General features: G+C 37.0%; 1 long non-coding RNA gene across 3 annotated transcripts in view; it reads right to left on the bottom strand.

Annotated features, from left to right (window-relative positions):
• LOC126949680 (uncharacterized) overlaps positions 1-23,975 on the bottom strand; it is a 206,056-nt gene that overhangs the window by 165,930 nt on the left and 16,151 nt on the right. For 2 of the 3 annotated variants that reach the window (XR_007723878.1, XR_007723880.1), the window contains exon 2: positions 18,232-18,658. This is a non-coding gene — a long non-coding RNA (uncharacterized LOC126949680). The remainder of the gene's footprint in view (positions 1-18,231; positions 18,659-23,975) is intronic. The other variant, XR_007723879.1, reaches the window with a different exon arrangement.

Below are 23,975 nucleotides of genomic sequence, written 5' to 3'. Positions count from 1 at the left end.
CACTGCTAGCATAGCAGTCTGAGATCGAACTGCAAAGTAGCAGCGAGGCTAAGGGAGGGGTGCCCACCATTGCTGAGGCTTGAGTAGGTAAACAAAGTGTCTGGGAAGCTCAAACTGGGTGAAGCCCACTGCTTCTCAAGGAGGCCTGTCTGCCTCTGTAGACTCCATCTCTCGGGGCAGGGTATAGCTGAACAAAAGGCAGCAGAAACTTCTGCAGACTTAAACGTCCCTGTCTGACAGCTTTGAAGAGAGTATGATTCTCCCAGCAGAGTTTGAGATACGAGAATGAACAGATTGCTTCCTGAAGTGGGTACCTGACCCCCAAGTAGCCTAACTGGGAGACACCTCCCATTAAGGGCCAACTGACACCTCATACAGCTGGGTGCCCCTCTGAGACAAAGCTTCCAGAGGAAGGATCAGGCAGCAACATTTGCCATTCTGCAATATTTGCTATTCTGCAGGCTCCACTGGTGATACGCAGGCAAACAGGGTCTGGAGTGGACCTCCAGCAAACTCCAACAGACCTGCAACTGAGGGTCCTGACTGTTAGAAGGAAAACAAACAAAGGACATCCACACCAAAACCCCATCTGTACATCACCATCATCAAAGACCAAAGGTAGATAAAACCACAAAGATGGGCAGAAACCAGAGCAGAAAAGCTGAAAATTCTAAAAATCAGAGCACCTCTTCTCCTCCAAAGGAATGCAGCTCCTCGCCAGCAATGGAACAAAGCTGGATGGAGAATGACTTTGACAAGTTGAGAGAAGAAGGCTTCAGATGATCGGGAATAACAAACCTCTCTGAGCTAAAGGAGGATGTTCGAACCCATTGCAAAGAAGCTAAAAACCTTGAAAAAAGATTAGACGAATGGCTAACTAGAATCAACAGTGTAGAGAAGACCTTAAATGACCTGAGGGACCTGAAAATCATGGCACGACAACTACATGATGCATGCAGAAGCAGCTTTAGTAGCCAATTTGATCAAGTGGAAGAAAGGGTATCAGTGATTGAAGATCAAATTAATGAAATGAAGTGAGAAGAGAAGTTTAGACAAAAAAAGAGTAAAAAGAAACAAAGCCTCCAAGAAATATGGGACTATGTGAAAAGACCAAATGTACGTCTGATTGGTGTACCTGAAAGTGATGGGGAGAATGGAACCAAGTTGGAAAACACTCTTCAAGATATTATCCAGGAGAACTTCCCCAATCTAGCAAGACAGGCCAACATTCAAATTCAGGAAATACAGAGAACACCACACAAAGATATTCCTCAAGACGAGCAACTCCAAGACACATAATTGTCAGATTCACCAAAGTTGAAATGAAGGAAAAAATGTTAAGGGCAACCAGAGAGAAAAGTCAGGTTACCCACCAAGGGAAGCCCATCAGACTAACAGCGGATCTCTTGGCAGAAACTCTACAAGCCAGAAGACAGTGGGGGCCAATATTCAACATCCTTAAAGAATTTTCAACTCAGAATTTCATATCTAGCCAAACTAAGCTTCATAAGTGAAGGAGAAATAAAATCTTTTACAGACAAACAAATGCTGAGAAATTTTGTCACCATCAGGCCTGCCTTACAAGAGCTCTTGAAGGAAGACTAAACACTGAAAGGAACAACTGGTAACAGCCACTGCAAAAACATGCCAAATTTTAAAGACCATTGATGCTAGGAAGAAACTGCATCAACTAAGGAGCAAAATAAGCAGCTAACATCATAATGACAGGATCAAATTCACACATAACAATATTAACCTTAAATGGAAATGTGCTAAATGCTCCAATTAAAAGATACAGACTGGCAAATTGGATAAAGAGTCAAGACCCATCAGTCTGCTGTATTCAGGAGACCCATCTCACATGCAGAGACATACATAGGCTCAAAATAAAGGGATGGAGAAAGATCTACCAATCAAATGGAAAACAAAAAAAAGCAGGGGATTGCAATCCTACTCTGATAAAAACAGACTTTAAACCAACAAAGGTCAAAAGAGACAAAGAAGGCCATTACATAATGGTAAAGGGATCAATTCAACAAGAAGAACTAACTATCCTAAATATAAATGCTCCCTATATGGGAGAACCCAGATTCATAAAGCAAGCCCTTAGAGACCTACAAAGAGACTTAGACTCCTATACAATAATAATGGGAGACTTTAACACCCCACTGTCAACATTAGACAGATCAATGAGACAGAAAGTTAACAAAGATATCCAGGACTTGAACTCAGCTCTGTAGCAAGCGGACCTAATAGTCATCTACAGAACTCTCCACCCCAAATCAACAGAATATACATCTTCTCAGTACCACATCACACTTATTCCAAAACTGACCACATAGTTGGAAGTAAAGCACTCCTCAGCAAATGTAAATGAACAGAAATTATAACAAACTGTCTCTCAGACCACAGTGCAATCAAACTAGAACTCAGGATTAAGAAACTCACTCAAAATCGCTCAACTACATGGAAATTGAACAACCTGTTCCTTAATGACTACTGGGTACATAATGAAATGAAGGCAGAAATAAAGATGTTCTTTGAAACCAATGAGAACAAAGACACAACATACCAGAATCTCTGGGACACATTTAAAGCAGTATGTAGAAGGAAATTTATAGCACTAAATGCCCACAAGAGAAAGCAGGAACGATCTAAAATTGACACCCTTACATCACAATTAAAAGAACTAGAGAAGCAAGAGCAAACATTCAAAAGCTAGCAGAAGGCAAGAAATAACTAAGATCAGAGCAGAAATGAAGGAGATAGAGCCACAAAAACCCTTTTAAAAAATCAATGAATCCAGGAGCTGGTTTTTTGAAAAGATCAATAAAATTGATAGACCGCTAGCAAGACTAATGAAGAAAAGAGAGAAGAATCAAATAGATGCAATAAAAAAAAGATAAAGGGGATATCACCACCAATCCCACAGAAATACAAACTATCATCAAAGAATACTATAAACACCTCTACACAAATAAACTAGAAAATCTAGAAGAAATGGATAAATTCCTGGACACATATACCCCTCCCAAGACTAAACCAGGAAGAAGTTGAATCCCTGAATAGATCAATAACAGGCTCTGAAATTGAGGCAATAATTAATATTCTACCAACCAAAAAAAGTCCAGGACCAGACGAATTCACAGCTGAATTCTACCAGAGATATAAAGAGGAACTGGTACCATTCCTTCTGAAACTACTCCAATCAATAGAAAAACAGAGAATCCTCCCTAACTCATTTTATGAGGCCAGTGTCATCCTGATACCAAAGCCTGGCAGAGACAACAACAAAAAGAGAATTTTAGACCAATATCCCTGATGAATATTGATGCGAAAATCCTCAATAAAATATTGGTAAACCGAATCCAGCAGCACATCAAAAAGCTTATCCACCACGATTAAGTTGGCTTCATCCCTGGGATGCAAGGCTGGTTCAACATACACAAATCAATAAACATAATCCAGCATATAAACAGAACCAAAGACAAAAACCACATGATTATCTCAATAGATGCAGAAAAGGCCTTTGACAAAATTCAACAGCCCTTCATGCTGAAAACTCTCAATAAACTAGATATTGATGGGATGTATCCCAAAATAAGAGCTAGTTATGACAAACCCACAGCCAATATCATACTGAATGGGCAAAAACCAGAAGCATTCCCTTTGAAAACTGGCACAAGACATGGATGCCCTCTCTCACCACTCCTATGCAACATAGTATTGGAAATTCTGGCCAGGGCAATGAGGCAAGAGAAAGAAATGAAGTGTATTCAATTAGGAAAAGAGGAAGTCAAATTGTCCCTGACTGCAGAAGACATGATTGTATATTTAGAAAATCCCATCGTCTCAGCCCAAAATCTCCTTAAGCTGATAAGCAACTTCAGCAAAGTCTTAGGATACAAAATCAAAATGTGCAAAATTCACAAGCATTCTTATACACTAATAACAGACAAACAGAGAGCCAAATCATGAGTGAACTCCCATTCACAATTACTTCAAAGAGAATAAAATACCTAGGAATCCAACTTACAAGGGATGTGAAGGACCTCTTCAAGGAGAACTACAAACCACTGCTCAACGAAATAAAAGAGGACACAAACAAATGGAAGAACATACCATGCACATGGATAGGAAGAATCAATACCATGAAAATGGCCATACTGCCCATGGTAATTTATAGATTCAATGCCATCCCCATCAAACTACCAATGACTTTCTTCACAGAATTGGAAAAAACTGCTTTAAAGTTTATATGGAACCAAAAAGAGCCCGCATTGCCAAGACAATCCTAAGCAAAAAGAACAAAGCTGGAGGCATCACATTACCTGACTTCAAACTATACTACAAGGCTACAGTAACCAAAACAGCATGGTACTGGTACCAAAACAGAGGAACAGAACAGAGCCCTCAGAAATAATACCACACATCTACAACCATCTGATCTTTGACAAACCTGAGAAAAGCAAGAAATGGGAAAAGAATTCCATATTTAATAAATGGTGCTGGGAAAACTGGCTAGCCTTAAGTAGAAAGCTGAAACTGGATCCCTTCCTTACACCTTATACAAAAATTGATTCAAGATGGATTAAAGACTTAAATGTTAGACCTAAAACCACAAAAACCTTAGAAAAAAACCTAGGCAATACCATTCAGGACATAGGCACGGGCAAGGACTTCATGACTAAAACACCAAAAGCAATGGCAACAAAAGCCAAAATTGACAAATGGGATCTAATTAAACTAAAGAGCTTCTGCACAGCAAAAGAAACTACCATCAGAGTGAACAGCCAACTACAGAATGGGAGAAAAATTTTTACAATCTACCCATCTGACAAAGGGCTAATATCTAGAATCTACAAAGAACTCAAACAAATTTACAAGAAAAAAGTCAAACAACCCCATCAAAAAGTGGCCAAAGGATATGAACAGACACTTCTCAAAAGACGACATTTATGCAGCCAACAGACACATGAAAAAATGCTCATCATCACTGGCCATCAGAGAAATGCAAATCAAAATCATAATGAGATACCATCTCACACTAGTTAAAATGGCAATCATTAAAAAGTCAGAAAACAACAGGTGCTAGACAGGATGTGGAGAAACAGGAACGCTTTTACACTGTTGGCAGGAGTGTAAACTAGTTCAACCATTTTGGAAGACAGTGTGGCAATTCCTCAAGGATCTAGAACTAGAAATACCATTTGACCCAGTTACCCCATGACTAGATATATACCCAAAGGATTATAAATTATGCTGCTATGAAGACACATGCACTTGTATGTTTATTGTGGCACTATTCACAATAGCAAAGACTTGGAACCAACCCAAATGTCCATCAGTGACAGACTGGATTAAGAAAATGTGGCACATATACACCATGGAATACTGTGCAGCCATAAAAAAGGATGAGTTCATGTCATTTGTAGGGACGTGGATGAAGCTGGAAACCATCATTCTGAGCAACCTATCACAAGGACAGAAAACCAAACACCTCATGTTCCCACTCATGGGTGGGAATTGAATAACAAGAACACCTAGACACAGGGTGGGGAACATCACACACCGAAGCCTGTCGTGGGGTGGGGGGAGTGGGGAGGGATAGCATTAGGAGATATACCTAATGTAAACAATGAGTTAATTGGTGGAGCACACCAACGTGGCACATGTATATATATGCAACAAACTTACACATTATGCACATGTACCCTAGAACTTAAAGTATAATTTTTTTAAAAAAAGAGGAAAAAACATGCTCTAAGAAAAGAGAAGTAAAGGACATATAGTCCTCATCTAAAGAGGAAGAAAGCAGTCCAAAGTTTGTTCAAGCTGAGGGGAATGTTAAGGCCATCTTGGTCATTAGTCATTATTTCTATTATTTTGACATAAATCTACAAAGAAACATCATAGACAATTTAAATCAAATGAAACAAATATGCTTCCGTAATAATTACTGTGCCAAAGAATACTAATATTTATGTCTCCTATTTAAAAAAGAAAAAGCCAAAACTAAATTTAAAAAATATATGTATGTATATTGTACACAATAGTACAAATGAAGTTTTAATGAAGTATCACTTCATAATATTGCAAATATCTTATTTGATTATAAAGTGTTTCAATTTTAATAAAATATAAGCGGTTATCTAATGATTAATGGAGTTTGAGGATGAGAAAATAATAGCTGATGTTAGTTTTCAATTATTTTAAATGTTGATGGAAATAGTTTTAGTTTTGTCATCAGACTGTTAAAGAAAATCAGGGCCGGACGTGGTGGCTCATGCCTGTAATCCCAGCACTTTGGGAGGCTGAGGGGGCGGATCACTTGAGGTCAGGAGTTCAAGACCAGCCTGGCCAACATGGTGAAACCCCATCTCTACTACAAACACAAAAATCAGCCAGGCATGGTGGCACGCGCCTGTAATTCCAGATACTGGGGAGGCTGAGACGGAAGAATCGCTTGAACCTGGAAGTGGAGGTTGCAGTGAACTGAGATCATGCCACTGCACTCCAGTCTGGGTGACAGAGTGAGACTCTGTCACAAAAAAAAAAAAGAACAGAAAAGAAAACAAGATCAGCAAACAGCACTTTTAAATGATAAAAATGTAAATTAAGTTTTCTTATGATTGTTTCTACTTTGCTCCAACACAGAATATTCAAATTACTGTGAATCCTTCATTCTTGCATTCTACAATGACATGATTTGGCCCTCGCTTGGCACTAATATAATTGTAAATACAAATGCTAACATATACACTAAACAGCATGCTAATATCAGGTTATACACTATGCCTTTCTAATTCCTGCATATTATCTTTTAAATAAAACACTAAATTTAAAATCCATCACAAAGAGCTCGCAGGTCCCCAGAAACCCTAAGATATTTCTTTTAAAACTGCAGTATCAAAAATTACTGATAGTGAGCACATATTATTTACCAGGGACTATACTAGTATTTTAACATGCATAGTTTTAATTACACTCACACGAGCTTGACTGTATTATCTTCATTTTTACAGAGATTCAGAAAATTTAAATAACTTACTAACATAGTGAGTGGTAGAGCTATGAATAAGCACAATCTTTCAGATGCCAAATAACGTGCTTTTATCATACCACGATTCTATGAAAATACTAAGATATTCTCTAAGATCCGTATTAAATCATATACCTACATAATATTACTATATATAAAATACAAGAATCTGAGCATGAATCGCTATTTTTTATTGTCTGCATCTAGAAGATATTAGGTTGATGCAAAAATAATTGTGGTTTTTGCCATGACTTTTGCACCAACCTAATATTTATATTGCATTGTTTCTACGAAGACCCAGTGGTTCATAATGTAATGCTAAAATTAATATTATCAACATAGATTTGAAGAGTGTTACCTCCAAATATCAATCATCATCACGTATTTTGTAAATATTCCAACTACACAATCCTAGCCCACTAAATTTGAGCCACAGGCATTCTGCATAGAAGCAGGTTATAAAATTTTTAATCTTTTTTACAAGAAACAGAAGACCTAATAAAGGTGTTCTCAGGAACATTTACTGTACAAGAAACAGAACACCTTATAAAGATGTCCTCAGGAACATCTACTGTACACTTCTACCATCTTCCTTAACAAGGCCAATCACAGTTTAATGCCAAATTCTAGCTTTTACAGTTTGGCAGAGACCCTGAAATAGGATTGAGATCGATTGAATAAGTTTTTCCTTAAACAGAGAAAAATACCTAAAAGTTGGCTTACTAATCATTAAAGAAAAAGCATTTTCTTATTTTGTGCACAGCAAATTACTTTTAAAATTATTTACTCAAAATTCCTAGATAAACTGATGATTTCAAGTTCAGATTACAAAGGAATGAAAGAATAATTAGCAAATTCATAAATACTCTCCCACAGTTTGGAAAAAAAAAAAAAAAGCACCCTTTGTTGAAGACCTTATTTCTTGACTGTAATAGCAATATACACAATACTGCTATTATCTATATCCCAGCTATGAAATACGAGAAGAAAACTACAACAAATTTATAAAAAATATAATTTTTACACATAGATGTTATTGGTCTTTACTGAAGAAGAATGTCTTCATTAAAATAAAGAATTTAACAAATAAATGCAATTGAAACCCTAATAAATGAGTCTACTTGCTTTCTTCACTCTTACAGGCAATAGCTACTTATTTATATCTACTCATCCATGTACCTATTCCCGAGTTCTGGTTTTTGAATCAAAAAGGAAATGAAGAAGCCACTTTGCCAAAACAAGAGAAACTTCTATATGTCTCTAGTAAATTTTCTAGGCAACTGAGTTTTAGCATTAGTGAAAAGGAATTTCCATTAGCTCAACATAGATAAATAAAAATTCCAGGTTGGAATGTGACATTCTTTCTTTCAATACTCTGACCTTTAAGAAACTTCTCCTGACTTACAGAGTCTCTGCTTATCCCTTATTCTGTAATCCCTCTGTATTTATACTTTTACGCACACTATTAATTTGCATTATTTTGATGTGTTTCTCCTATTGCTATTAAGTCACCAATGGCTAAATATGTGTTCTCTCTCCAACTATAAAAACCTTCCCTACTTTCATTTTTCATACTGTTGAACACAGAGCCATGACAAGGAAGGAACACTTTGAATGTTAAAATCATCACCCTACAGGAAGATACTGCTTGCTACCATCAAAATGACCAAGAGTAGGTAATTTCATTTGTACTGGGAGTCTATCCTTCAGCAGAAATTTCTTTAGAATACATATAAACCTTGTAATGCCAGGCTCCACTCCCTATAGCATATAATTAATAGTCTTTTTATTACTGATAAGCCTTATCAAGAAAATACTTCATCATTTACCGAAATTCAAATAGCTATCTTGGTGGCAAATCCTATTAAGGTTTTCTGAAAAAGATTTCTTAAGTCAAATTACCTTAGAAAAAAGGAGAAGCATGAGAATTCATTATGTTAAGAAGGTTGCCGCCAAGAAAAGTTAAGTTGTATTTAGAAACTAGGAAGCCAGAGTTTTCTGATTCATGTTTAAAGCACACGGAAAAATCCATACAGCAAACAAAATATTCCTTAAAGTAACCCCATTTAATAATTTAATCCAATGTAAGTCATCAGCGATTGTCCATGGAAGAATGGGTCTACTACTTGCTCAGTTTTTAATAGCTGCATGGAAATATAATTGACATACTTTACAATTCATGCATGTAAGGGTACAATTCAATGGATGTTAGTATTAATAACTAAGCCCTGATTCCTTAGAAATACTTTCACATTCACTCTGGAAGCCAAGTTGATTTCTAGATACTCCTACTGCTTGTAGATTCCAAGCTACAACCACCTGGATGTGTTTTATTTCATCAAGCACAGATAAGTAGATCATCACAAGTAGGATCTGAATTTTATTATCTGCTGTTTTCCTTCCTATAGTTTTCGAAAAGTATCATGATAAAAGCTCCCCCCCAAAAAAAGAAAATATAGAGCTAATTTAGAACTTCTAGAAAATATCTAATTCGTTTCCTCATTTTTCTCCATCCATCTGAGAAAGAGATCTGTCTATCCCTTTGTCTTACCACTTGTTTAAATTCCCCAGAAGAGACTCCACTCTTGTGCTTACCCTTTGGCTTTGCCATAAAGGACACAACTAGTAACAGACACTTTGACCGCTTAAAACCATTATTTTGATTTCTCTAAACATATAGTTTAGATATACTCTTCAAACAAATTATTTGAGAAAATATCTATTCTGCAATTCTGCTTTGTTCTGTCTAACAAGTCAACATTTCTACTGATGACTCTATTATTGCCAGAACTGTTTCATTTACTGCAAATTGCATAAGGCAGTTTTGGCTCTCAAGATTTTAGACCAGATACAAGTTTCAAAGAATTTTTTTTCTGAAGATGTGTTAGCTATTCTGTGATTTAAGAGTCCAGATAAATTTGGATATTTCCTACCCTCCAATCTTAAAGCCCGAACAATTGCCTGAAACAGTAGTTTTGAAAATCTCCTGATTTGATGCTTGTCAGTATATTTCTAATTGGAGTGATCAGAGTAGGTATCTTGAAATGTTCATTATTGTATTCTGGAACCAATGAATAACTTATCCATGACACATAAATTATCATTAGTATCTACCTAGGGTTTTGGCTCTAATTATCAATTGTTTTAAGACATGGTCTTGCATTTAGGTTATGTGATGCTACGCTATTTTCTCTTTTACATGACTCTACTCCTTGCTGCATGCTGTATCTCTTCCATTCATTCTGTGCCTTCAGAAATCACTGGAAACCCTGAAGATAAAGCACAAACTTGCAAATAACAACAAAAAGACTTCTGATTTGCAGCAATATCATAGATAAGTGATGTTGAAAGAAATTACATAAGCAGTTATAGGCGTGTCTTGCTTAATTGCTATTTCTAGTCAGATGGAACTTTTAAAAATCTAAACAGTCATCAAAGCAATTCTACTCCAGAGAAATTACCTCACAGTCTCTCTATACATCCAGTTTCTCTGTATTCTTCTTTAAACAGAAACAAACATATAGAAAGGTTTGGGAAAAATTTGTTACATGGATTGTACTGATTTTCCACTTTTTTTATTAGTCATACATGGGTTTCCCCAAACAAAAATATATGTCATTCACAGCATATTCCTTTCTGTAACAAAGATATTAATATCTTTAACATGATTTGCCTTCCATGAGGAAGTCCATGATGGAAAACATAATTCAACAGAGAAACTGAGCAAAGAAAGCACTAAGGTAAAAAGGAAGACTACAAGGCTAATTTTTACGTAGACATTTTAATTCATCCCCATTCTTCAAAGCAGCGAATAGCTTTGCACTGCACTTAAAATTCCAGGGCAGCTGTACCTGAGCTTATTTGCCCCACGCACAGACTCAGAAGCAAGTAATGCCATAAGAAAGCATGACTGGGTTTATAAGTTGAAGCCAATTCTCTCTACTAACAAAGCATAAGGGATACATTTTTACTGTGTTGCTATCCACCATAAAATGTTATTTGACACATTTTAAGCATGTCATCTTCAAATTAGGGGTGGATTATTTTTTCTTTCTGAAAATATAGAAATCACCAATTTTTTAAATGACCCTTTTATTCAATCTCTTCCTCCCTTGTTTATGACCTAATTTTGTGCCTTCAATATAGATGAATGTTGTATAAATCTCTTCTTCTGTTCCCATAACCAAATGTGAAGTAAAATCTCATCTAGGGGGAAGGAGACTGGCAAAAGTCATTAATTCAAGTCATTCTGAATCTCTCAAGATTTCATTACTAAGCATTCTGTACACTTTGCATAAATCTTATCAAGCATGAAAAATTATTCAGATTTCTTGAGGAGCATGATATTCCCCTAATTTCAACTAACAAGAATTTTGTGAACTGCCTTTAATGCCTTTAAATGCAACTTAATTTAAAGTTGTACATTCTATTCCTTAAGCAATGTTTGGGTATTACCAATATACTGAAAGATAGATGAGATGTGCTCATGGCAATACAGCTTTTAACCTTTCCTCTCCTCTACCATGACGGGGGTGAATTACCGTAAATGATGGGTACTCTGTCTGCAGTGTGGACAATTGATTTGACCTGACTGCCTCCAAAGTTCTAATGGACTTTGTGGCCAAATCCCCTGAGATATAAAATACGCTGAAGTGAATTGGGGCAGGTTAAAGAACAGACCTGCTTTTCATTGCAGGCTCTGGCTATAATACATCTCCCAGTTGTTCAGGGCAAAAGATTAAACATGATCAATATCCAAATCATTTTTTTTAAAGTGTTGCCCTCAGTAAATCTATTTTTGTTATATTTTTCCCCCTGCCAAGCATGGTTTTACAAATCTTCAAAAGATCCTTTTTTTTTTTTCCAGTGCAGAATTGCATACACAGCTCTGCAGTTTATTTCCATTTAATTTATCCTCCTCTGTTCAGTATATTGATTACTCAGGCTACACAAAATTTCTTTGGACTTAAATAGTGAATTCCCCATTCTTTGAGTTTACACTGAAGTTTCTATTTGCAGTGAAGAAAAGATTAACAAAGAGGAAGGAAGTATGGTAGGAAATACTACAGGCAAACAAAAGAGAAAATAATAAAGAAAATGATTCCCAGATAAAATGTCAGGAAAGTAAACAAATTTGAATTTTAAAACTTGTCGAAAGGGTTGAAATTACATATTTTCCAATTTACATAACAGTTGAGAAGAAAAAATAATGGCTAGGGCATAAAATGCTAAATTGATTGATATTAGAGGAAGTGAACAATAACGTAAAGTTAAATCCCAATACTTGACTCTCAAACTACCATTAGAGGAAGCAGCAGACAGACCTCAAGGGGAGATCCTTGAAGAGAGAAAAGGAAAGTTAAAAAGAAAACATCCAGTAAACCAATGAAGGAATAACTTTAATGAGTTGCTGCTTAGAGGAAAGCTGATGTCTGAATAATAATGTTTTCATTCTAGATCTCACTGGATACAGAACTTCTTTGGAGTGAATATTATCAGTCCTGTATTCCGGGAAACAACAATGTACAAGGTAGACTTTGTGTCAACCTCCTAAGAATCAATTTTCTTTAAAAATACAGAGTTAATCAGGTCATTAACGTTCATTCAACAAATACTGGACAACACTCTGGACAAAACATCATGCTAGATAACAAGAGAAAAAAAGTGAGATGAAAGACATCTATTCCTGCTCCCCAAGGAGATAATAATCTAGCTGAGAAAATTAAGTAAGCATCAGCGACAACATTAGTCCAAGGCAAAATATGTAAGTACTATTAAAAAATATAAAGTGCTTCGGGTTTTAGAGTAAGAAGTATCATTCCCTTGTCAAAGCCAAGAATGCTTCATGGAGGTGCTCAAACACTGGCTCAAATGCAATATGTAGCTAGAACAATTTTGAAGCGCTGAACATTTTCATAAACTAGGTAGAGGAGGGAAAATGATTTCCACAAGTGTACTACATTACAAATGTAATCACACTGCCTTTCTATGACCTAAACACTGAGCCTTAAATTAGGGACCAGCAAACTTTTTCTGAAAAGAGCCAGGTAGTAAATATTTTGGGCATTGCAGGCCATATGTTCTCTGTTGCAATTACTCCACTATGCCAAAGACAATATATAAACAAATGACCACGACCATGTCCCAGCAAAACTTACAGACACTGAAATCTGAATTTCATATAATTTTTACAAGAAACAAAGTATATGTTTTCCACCACTTAAAAATGTAAAACACCTTGCTTAGCTCACAGGCTTCCAAAAAAAAATAAAACGGGTTGTAGGCTGGATTTAGCCTGCAGGCTGTAGGTAGACAGTCCCTGTTATGGACTAGACAGTCCTAGAACATTAGCATCTCAACCTAGCTAAACATTTCTTTGTAATTTTCTATCTACCACATCTTCCTCAGACTGCATCTTTCCAAAATAATCTTTATAGAACATCCATAGGGGGATAAAAAACTCTTCCCTTCCTATACACGTTCATAGTTACACTTTAAAACATTTCAGCTCTTATTTTCTTGGAATGAATCAACAAATATGTACTTCGTATGTGCTGTATTATATTTCATAGTTTTCTACAAGTGCAGAGGTACAAGTTTTGTTTAGATTTTATACTCCAATGCCCTTCCAGGTGATAATATTTTACCGTATTTTTTTAAGCAATAACAACATACGGGTCAAAGACAATGAATATTTAATATAGAGGCACAGGAGGAGATGAAGCACAAATTATGTATTTTACCCTAAAGGGGAATTTTGAAATAACTTTCTAACATGAATACTCCGCCTACTAGTATTCAAGAGCCCATTCTTGTGATCTTTACAAAAGGACATTTGCAGGATAGACACCGTGAATCTTATTTCTATGTTGTCTCATTAGATCTCATTTGATCTTTACTTTCACCCTGTGGAAGACACGTTATATCATTTCCATTTTTTAAAGTTCGAAGAGATTTGCTGCTCACATCTCCTGATCCAAAGTTAAGCTTTTGTTGGATAAGGTAGAGATGGAATTGTAGACAAAAATTGTGTGTGTGTGTGTGTGTGTGTGTTTCTGTGAGTTTTCTTAATGTTTCTTAACTGAATTTAGTGAGTCTCTTTAGCAAATCAGGATGTCAAACATATATTTCTTTATAAACCCTTTAACTGAAGTATAAAAATCCATCCAGAAAAGTTATTAATCCTAAGTGTACAGCTTAATGAAAAACAGTTAACACATTCATGTGACATGTGCAGATCAAGAAATACAACATCTACAGCATCCCAGAGAATCCCTCTCCAGTCCCCCACAATCTCTATCCCATCTATCCTCTCCACCAAACAAATATCTTTCATGTCAATTTGTTCTGTTTTGATATTATTTAAAGCTGTGCATCAACACCATATCCTTCTGCCCAGTGCTATCATCTCAACTAAAATGTCTTTATACCTTTATACCTTTTGAGACACAGCATATTAAAATTATTAATAGTAACTTATCCTCCAGTAAGAAAATTCTGGTTACATTACTTACTAGTTTTGTCACTATGAACAAGTTACTTAACCCCTGTAAGCCTCAGTGGTTTTCTCAGTCACGAAATTTAGACAATACTGGTATCTACCTTTGTGAGATTATCACAGGGAAAAATGATAAAATATATGTAAAGTTGTTAACACTGTTATCTAGTAAGAAAACTATATGTAATAATTATCATTATAATTTCAGTATTTACAAGTGTGGCATGATTATAGGCAGTCAATAAATATTTGAGTCCCTATCCTGGGCTCCGGGTAACTCAGCTTGCATAAACTACATAAAGCTCTACATGTACATAACCCAATTCCCTCTCTAATTTTAAATACAATCAAGATAATCCTAAAACGAAATACTTTCCACCTGGTTTCTTCTCAAAATCTGGCTATTAAGACCCATCCCAAATACTGCCTCCCATAGTACATCTTTATTAATCTGATTCCAGGTAATCTCTGAAGGGCCAGGTTCTGTTACTTTTCTGAAGCCCTTCCATTGTGTCTCTTGGACAAGAGAAATACATGAGTGACCACACTGCACTTTCTATAGGACAGTCTCCCTGAGCACAGGAACTGTGTCTAGATCCTTTGCAGCCAGCCCAGCATTATATTTTACATATAACAATAATATACTAAAAATCATACTATCAGACAAGTATGTACAAACTGAGGGGGGGGGGGGGGGGGGGGGGGGGGGGGGGGAGGGGGGGGGGGGGGGGGGGGGGGGGGGGGGGGGGGGTATAGTTTAATTCTTTTATCAACCTTCAAAACATGAGAGCTAAATAATATAATTATTCTCAGTTTGCAATTGTTTAACTTGACAAGCACAGATATACCACTTACTATGCCCCAGCAGGACTGGCACGCTTTGCATAGTATAACTCACTTCATCCTACTGGGTGATATAGACATTATCCTTGTCCCCACTTTACAGATAAGGAGAATAAGACTTACAAAGTGGTTGAACCAGTAGCCCAAGGTCACCCAGATAGTAAAGCAAATAAATGAGGCTCACCCTCAGGCAGGCCACCTAACTACCATGCCACCATGCACTGCAGCCTGCCTCACGAGGCCCACCAATAAGTAGGTGAAAAAATGGATTGAAGATAGGTTTACAATTAAAGCTTTGGTCTCTAATTAAATCAGTGTGTAAAAAATACATTTTCTAACTATGGGGGTGGGGGAGATTGATGTTCCTCTTATGCCTCAATCTCTTCATCACCTGCTTCCTTTCCAGCTAAGCACAGCATACTAGAGAGCTTAGCTCATTCACAGGGCTTGTTGCAGGCACAACAAGGAACCGCTGTGGGTTTCTCATGCCCCAGAAGCAGATGTAGCTTAAAAGCATTAATATGTTTTTGCAAAAAAAGATTAACAAATTCTTGTTTTCAAAAATCAAAGAACTTAAATTATAGTAGAATAATCTACTTTCATAATCAGTATTAGCTTTTTATATCTGTGGCTTTTTTAATGACCAGGCGTTTCTTATGTGGACTCGCTTATCTTCAACACATGTTTATTAAATATCTGCTCTGTGCATTGCACTGTCCTAAGTATCAGAGATACAAAAATATTAAGACATTATTTCAAATGATTTATCATTTAGTTTTCTCTTTTAAGAAGTATCTTTTTTCCTTCTTTAACTGGTGGTCTTAATTGAGATAACATCTACAGAGCATTTTCTATTTCTTGGAAAGCAGGTGACACCTTATAATGTTTTATGCAAGCATTACGGTTAACATATGGCAAATTATTCTAGGCAAATGCTGTTTATAGATATTTCAAATGTTTTTCATGTAGATTAAATTTATATTGATCTAATTGCAATTCTTACACTTCTTAAGGAAAAAACTATTTTTTTTCCTCTCAGGTAAAATGAATAAAACATCCAGAGAATACTTAGCAGTCTGGGAAGAGTATTTTAAAGATTCTATCCCTATTTGCCTCTTCCCTTTTACTAGCATGAACACATATTCCTTACATGGCACATTTGTTCTATTCGAATCTGCAGGTGACCTCTCTGGCCTTGTTCTCGTATCTGGAAGCACAGTCAGTTGTGGCTGGCCTCGTACCCCTTTAAAGGCCAAAGTTGAACACTACACTATCTGGGCAGACAACACCTTATTCTTATTCCTCAACAATTCTAGCAACTCACAGCCCTTCTCAGTCCCTTTATGAACACAGATGTCATTTTAATGGGGGGAGAGCTGAAGTGACAAGAAGGTGACCTGTGGGTGAACCCAGGAGCAGGTGAGGCCTGTCAGTTTTTAATTTGAAACTGGTGTCAGGTCTGAGGAATGGCTGGTATAATCACATTTGTAACTGATCTCCTATAAACTCTGCAAACATTCACGGGATGGCTGTTGTGGGCAATATGAAATTAACAATTCATGTGCAGGTCTCTGGGCACCTAACTAAATCAAATGTATCTCTGAAAACTGTATAAATACCACATGTTTTCCAGATGACAAGATTGGCATAACTAAAAAGCACTGATTGTACTCTTAATGAAAGATTTGTCTTTGGCATCAATTTATAAAGACATAACATTTTTAAAAGACAATTACAATTTCAAGGCATAATTTATTGCATAGTCCAAGCACAAAAGGCCTAAAATTAAACTCAATGCTACCATCACATAACATTCATCTTCAAAAGTTATGCCCTAAGGTATACTTTCACAGAATGTTTTCTGCTTAAAATATTTTCTATCCAATCCCTTAAGATTTCATATAGCAAAAATTCACTCTAACATTAGAAGTATTGTTATTCAATAAATATGCCTTAGGCACAACTTCTAAACTTTACAATTGATAGAAAATTATATTACCTGGAACCTGCCTACAAAAGTAAAATTCGAATGTTCTGTAGAATTATAATGGTGTCTCTACCAAACCAAGAAGAGTATTTCAAAACTCTACAAGGTAGAACACGTCTACAGGTTTAGAATATGAAGTGACATTTAGTATCTAGCAATAGCGGTTGACTATTAGAACAAGACTGCCATGGGACACGAGATTTGTCACTTTTCTTCCACAGATTTAGGATGAGAAATAGTAAAAATAATCACTGGCATTTTTAGTGATTATTTGCTGAGTACTGTTCTAAGCACTTCACATATACTGACTCATTGAGTTTTCACAACCACGTTCTGAGAAAGACCTGCTTATTATCCACATTTTACAGATCAAGAAACCTGAGGAGCAACAAGTTTATGTAACTTACTAACCAATCAACAGTGCGCTCAGGATTTGAACTCACATCTGATTTCAAAAACCCTTTCTCTTAACTACTCTTTATCACCCCCTGGGACATAAGAATTTTGTCACCTCACTGCTACTGTGACACTGAAGAACATGAACATGTGGCCTATGCTAAACTATTTTCAACTAAAGGACAAGTGAGACAGACTGACAATGATGTGTTTCCTGTTGGCCAAACAGTGGACTGTTCTTATTGCACCTCCTTAGAGCTCGGTCTCCTTAAGAACGATTTCAGGTGCTATCACTCCCTAAATTTTAGACATATGGAATTTCTACACTTTGAATTGGCCGGTCCTATATTATTTCTTCTGCTGAAGCTATTCACATGTGTGATAGAAGAAAACATTGCATAAGGAAAAGAGCTTAGACTGTTAACTCAGAGAACTTGGATATGAATCCCAGGATCTGCAACTCACCATCCAGGCGAACTTGCTCAGATGACTCAGGCTTACTGAATCTTGGTTTCTTTATCCCCGTGATGGTTTCAGGTTCTAACTGAAGTCTGAGGGGAGTCGGTGGGTCAGTGGCAGGCAGCTGGAAAAACACTCAAGCAATCGTAGCCAGTTTCAACATGGCTTTACTCTCTCTCCAGGCATGAGCGAGCCTCGGTGCGAGTGAGGCATAGGCGCAAGCCGTAGGTACAGCATCAGCAGGGTACTTATACCTTTACCGACAACACCTGCTCTGAGCTAGCCACGAGCTCACGTGAGTGGTTACCTAATGTGCCTCACGTGGAGTGGTTACATAATGAGCAGAGTCGTGCGCCTGCGCTTCAAATTCACTGAGTCATACGGGACCGGATGTCTGCCTCAGCCTCTTCTTGAATGCAGCACATGCATTTTCCTTACAGATGGTTAAAAAAAAAAAAAAAAAAAAAAGGTTACTGGCAAATATGTTCTTAGAGGGTAATTTTGAGACTCAGAGGAGACAGTGTAAATAAAAGTACTTTGTAGACAGGGATATACAGGGTTTAGTCCCAAATAAATAACTTACTTGGGCTAGTTGATATCACTTAGAGACAATATAACCTCAGATTTCTTTCTTATCACCCTTTTCTTTCATAGCTGGGAGGCTTTATATAACGAATATTCTCCTCTTTTCCTAAGCAATGTGAGTAAATGTTAATGGTGGCCCTTCCTTAAGATTTCAAGAATGCAGAAATAGATTCAGTAACAAAATAAAAACATTCACGTGCTAACGAGTTTCCAGTGTCTCAAGTCCAATGTCTCGACGGCTTTCACATGTTCTCTTTCTCTCCTTGGATCACGATTAATACACTTTCTTCAACTGTGTGTGCTCATATAACCCTCTAGAGTCAATTTAAGTCACTCTCTTAAGTCTTCTCTGAATCCCCATATAGATCTAAATTCTATTTCTTGTAACATCCAATAGCATCTGTTTTCTGCTTCTATTGCACTCAGAAGATTGTATTTTAACTCCGTACCTGACTTTCTCCTGGCTTAAGGGCAAGACTTTAGAAGGCAGAGAACTTAGCTGAATGTATTATATTTCTGTATGCCTAGTATCTAACACAGTGTCTGGCATAGAGTAGAGGCTCAATAAAGGATTGCTGACTGTAGACTGGGATCTATGGTTCATAGCCTAACAGACATGAGAAATGAACTTTGAAAATAAAGTAATTCTATAACTTAACCGAGAGGGTATTTGTAGTTTATTATTTACCCCAAAACTTTCTGTGTCTGGGTACCCTCTGAGTAGGCCTATAATTCCTGCCTTGACTGTGTGCATCTTTTGTAAGCTAGCAGATTTATGTGGTGAAAATGCACAGGAGCTTGGTGTAGGTAGACTGGGTAGGAAAGAGAGAGCTTCTTTTGCCATGTTTTACCAGTCTGCTGTTACAAACTCTTAGGTTATATACTTTAATTTCCAGCCTTTTAGGTTAGTTTCTGTAACAGAGCAAGTGAGTCTTGGATGAAGTCCTCAAAGTACTTCAAATGGTAATTGTTTTGTTTTTGTAATAGCTTAACAAATAAACCTAGGTTTTCTATTAAAAAAAAAAAAGAAAATAAAGTAATTCTATAAATAAAAGGCAACTCAGGTGGGCAATACATTAAACTAATATATAATAGGAGGAACAGATAGGCAATTTGTGGGAAACCATTCAGTAACAAGCAAAGTAGAGGAAAAGAAATATTTTGAATATGAAGTATTTAGAAAATCAAAATAATTTAGACTTAATACAGTAGGTTATTTACTTACTAATCAATCAGTGTATTCACTCATTCAACAAACATTTCTGAGTGCCTGCCATGTGCCATTTACCAAGTCACAAAAATGAGTAGGCTATGGTTCCCCCTTCCTTGAAGAGTTTATAATACTGTAATTCCATAAGAAGCATTTATGGAGAACCCCACAGCATAAAGTTGGGATAGTAGCCTGGAGGCTAAGTGTTTATAAACTACAAAGCTGGATAGGTAGCTGGAGGTTACACAAGCCAACTAAATCAGTAGAGCACATTCACTCTTCCTTCTGTCTGCACCATAATTATCAGACAAAGGTCTAGGTCCCTGGCTCTTTGCTCTCAGTTAAATTGCCTCAGCACAGTGGAAATTCCCAGGAGACCTGTTCACACAGCAGTGCAGCTCTGGCATCAACAAATTCCATGCACAGAACTTCCTTTTCACATGATGTCTCACAAAGCCTTTTCTTCACTCTTCCTTTCTCTTCTTTACCTCTACAATCCCTTTTTCCCTGTATCGGTTTGCCAGATATGTATTAGTTTGAAAGTACCACAGGCTGGGTATTTATTTTTCTCATAGTTCAGGAGTCTGGGATCTGAAATCAATTTATCACAGGGTGGGTTTCTCCTCAGGGCTGTCTCCTGGGCAGTAGATGGCCATCTTCTCCCTGTATCTTGACATGGTCTTCCCTTTTGTGCATGCAGCATGCTGGACCCAGTACTCCAATAGGGATGGCATCATGTTCAAGAAGCTAAAGAAGAGACCCAGAACCAGGAAACAAGACATGGTGTTTATTGAGAGAAGCATACATGTAGAGTGGCCCAGTAGAGGAAGGCGGGGCAGAACTGCCATGGCCTGCAGAAAGCATGCTATTTATATGGCATTTTCACTTAACATCCTCCCCCAACAACCTCCACCTGGCAACCTTTGTTTAACCCAACACAAAGGGCCTCAGTTGCCTGTACATCCCACGTTCCATGGCACTGGAATGTGGGCTTAGATGTTCTTCACAGATAAGGAATGAATCTCTGGGCTGGCCACTCTCAGATTCCTTAGCTTGGAACTGTGAACACATACTCAGGTGCATCTGCCATACAGAGTCATTTTCAGGGTATGCTTAAGTTTGGTTATTGCTGTCAGGTATATCTACCATGCAGCATGCTTTTGTCCTAATCTCTTCTCATAAGGACAACAGCCCTATTGGATTAGGGCCCATGCTAATGACCTCATGTTAACTTAATTAAAACCCCATCTTCAAATACAGTCACATTCTAGGGATTGGAGGTTAGGACTTCAACATGTGAATTTGGAGGAGTCAGGATTTAGCCTGTAACTATCCCTGTCCCATCTCCTCCTAGCATCAACTGATTTTTAAAACTGCAGCCACAGTGCCACTTCCATCTCTGACCGAGCGTGATTCTACAATCCCAGCTCCATAGAGTTTAGAATAATGAGTTTTTTAAATTAGCTGCACTTTTGGAGTGTCTCCAGAAATTTTAAAGGAAAAAAAAAAAAGCCACTGGTACTGGATTTCATATCCAGAGATCTGATTTAATTGGTTCAGGTTGTAGTCTGGCCATGGGGATTGTTAAAAGCTCCCCAAAGGGTTTAAATATAGTCAGGGACCAGAACCAGAGGAAGGACTACTTGAGTTAAGGGTGGTAGGGATATTCAAATATAAATGAGGTAACTCAGTGAGTTCAGATGAGAAAGTTACTTAAAATTTTTTTTATTGTACAACACACTGAAAAAAAAAAAAATCAAGGCTTGATTGACTTTCTTGCCTCTATAGATGTTTCCCATGACTGATGCTGACTTGATCATTTACTGGTAGTAAGTTAACTAGTAACTGATCAAAGAATAACTGCCAATAATGAACGCTGTGACAGCCAAAGCTCCAGCAGTATTTTCTGCCTTTAAGAACCTGAAGCTTGAGTGGATGGAAAAGGGGAAACTAAATCCACTTTCATGGTCTCCACAACTTCAGAGAAATACCAATGACAAACCCAAAATAAATGATTTTGAGTGAGTTATCTTTTACATTTTCTAATTCCTGAAAGTGCTATTTTAATAAATACCATAAAGCTAATTTAAGAAGGAAACTTTGGAACTCTGTTGTAATTTATTAAAAGCTAGGTTTATAACTGATCATTTACACTGAAGCCTCATTGTGCTCTCAATTTAGATGATGCACATGTGTGGCTAGTTTTCCCAATCAGCAGATCCTTGTGATGCATGGCCCCGATGCTATATTTGTGTTTAGAGAAAGAAAATACATACCTTATCGCAAAAGAAATTTCAAACTTAAAAAATTAACTACAAAAACTAAAATGCCTGATTTCTAGAAAATCTGACTTTGAAATAATAGTGGAGTTTAGTTGAAAACTTCTGATTTTATTATTCAGACAATTGAAGTCAAAGTAGAGATTAGAGATGTAGAGGAAGAAGACTTCTAGAAAAGAAAATGTCTCTTTTACTTAAGCTAAGTGTCTTAGTCCGTTTTGTGTTGCTGTAAAGGAATACCTGAGGCTGGGTATAAAGAAAAGAGGTTTATTTGGCCCATGGTTCTGCGAGCTGTACAAGAAGCATGGAATCAGCATCTGCTTCTTGTGAGGGCCTTGGAAATCTTCCACTTGTGGTGGAAGGTGGAAGGAAGCCAGCATCACCCATGTGGCAAGAGAGGAGGAAAGAGACAGGAGGATGTGCCAGCCTCTTTTTAACAATCAGTTCTCACAGGAACTAATATAGCAAGAACTTACTCATTACAGCAAGGACAGCACCCACTGTTCTGAGAGATCCACCCTCATTAACCAAACACCTCCTACCAGGATAAAATTTCAACATGAGATTCAGAGGGGACAGTTATTCAAACTATATCACTCAGTGTCAAAGAAGTATACTTCAAAAATACCAAGCAATGTTTGAAAGTCTTGAAAAGTACCTTTTTGAGCAGTTTTTCTAAAACTTCAAATTTTATGGCTGTAGTGCTGTAATTACAAAGGCTACGACATCATACTTCTAACGTAATTCATTTTTCTCTTTCAAAAAACTTAGAGAAATATTTCTGACTTCTGAATTCTATATGCTTCTTCTTTATATTGCATACGAATTGCGATTCTCAAACACGATCTTCTTCACTGGTAATTTTCGTTTTCTGTTTCATTTGCTTCCGTATTTCTCCACATATGCCTACACACACACTCACTGTTTAATGAAATAGGAATGATGTCTATACTCTGGTAGAAATCCACTGACACCAGCCAATGAAGTCAGTCCTCAACTACCAAACTAGTTCTGCTCCAAGATCCATGTGTGATATGTTTATAACTTGAAAAATATTTTCCTCCATAAAGAATTACAATTAGTGGCTGTAATTGTAATTATATAACAAAGGCCAGTCAACAAAAAACATGATAGATACCTGTACTTTACTTACTATATATTAGCATACTAGTGTGTACTCAGTTGGCATACAGTGGTGTCTAAGGCCAGGCTATACAAGAGAAAGGAAGAAGGGATTTGCTTCCTCTTTCTGTGCTTTCAAAATCACCCACCTATTCTCTCTCTCAGTCAAAACCCACATCTGTCAGTGTAGTCTGCCTTATTTAAAAAGCATAGGTTACTTCCCTCCATCCTGTCAACACCACAATAAGGATTTCTTTCAGTTTTACACCCAAGAAAACTATCCATCAGAAAGCTCGAAAAGCTTGCCTAAGATAAAACTATCAGACGCAGTAGAGTAGAGATTCAAATTCACATTTGTCTGACTTTCAACCAAATAAAAGAAACATACTGGTCACCACCAGTATTTGGTCTGACTCTCAACCAAATAAAAGAAACATACAAGGTCACCACCATGCCATTCCCAAGAGATTGTCCTCATTATCCAAATATCCCCACCAGGCCCCACCTCTAACACTGAAGTTAAAATTTCAACATGAGATTTAGAAGGGACAAAT

The sequence above is a fragment of the Macaca thibetana genome, chromosome 1, assembly GCF_024542745.1.
Source record: "Macaca thibetana thibetana isolate TM-01 chromosome 1, ASM2454274v1, whole genome shotgun sequence".
Classification (NCBI taxonomy): domain Eukaryota; kingdom Metazoa; phylum Chordata; class Mammalia; order Primates; family Cercopithecidae; genus Macaca; species Macaca thibetana.
Note: the sequence above shows the minus strand (reverse complement) of the source record. Positions and strands in the feature narration are given on the sequence as shown.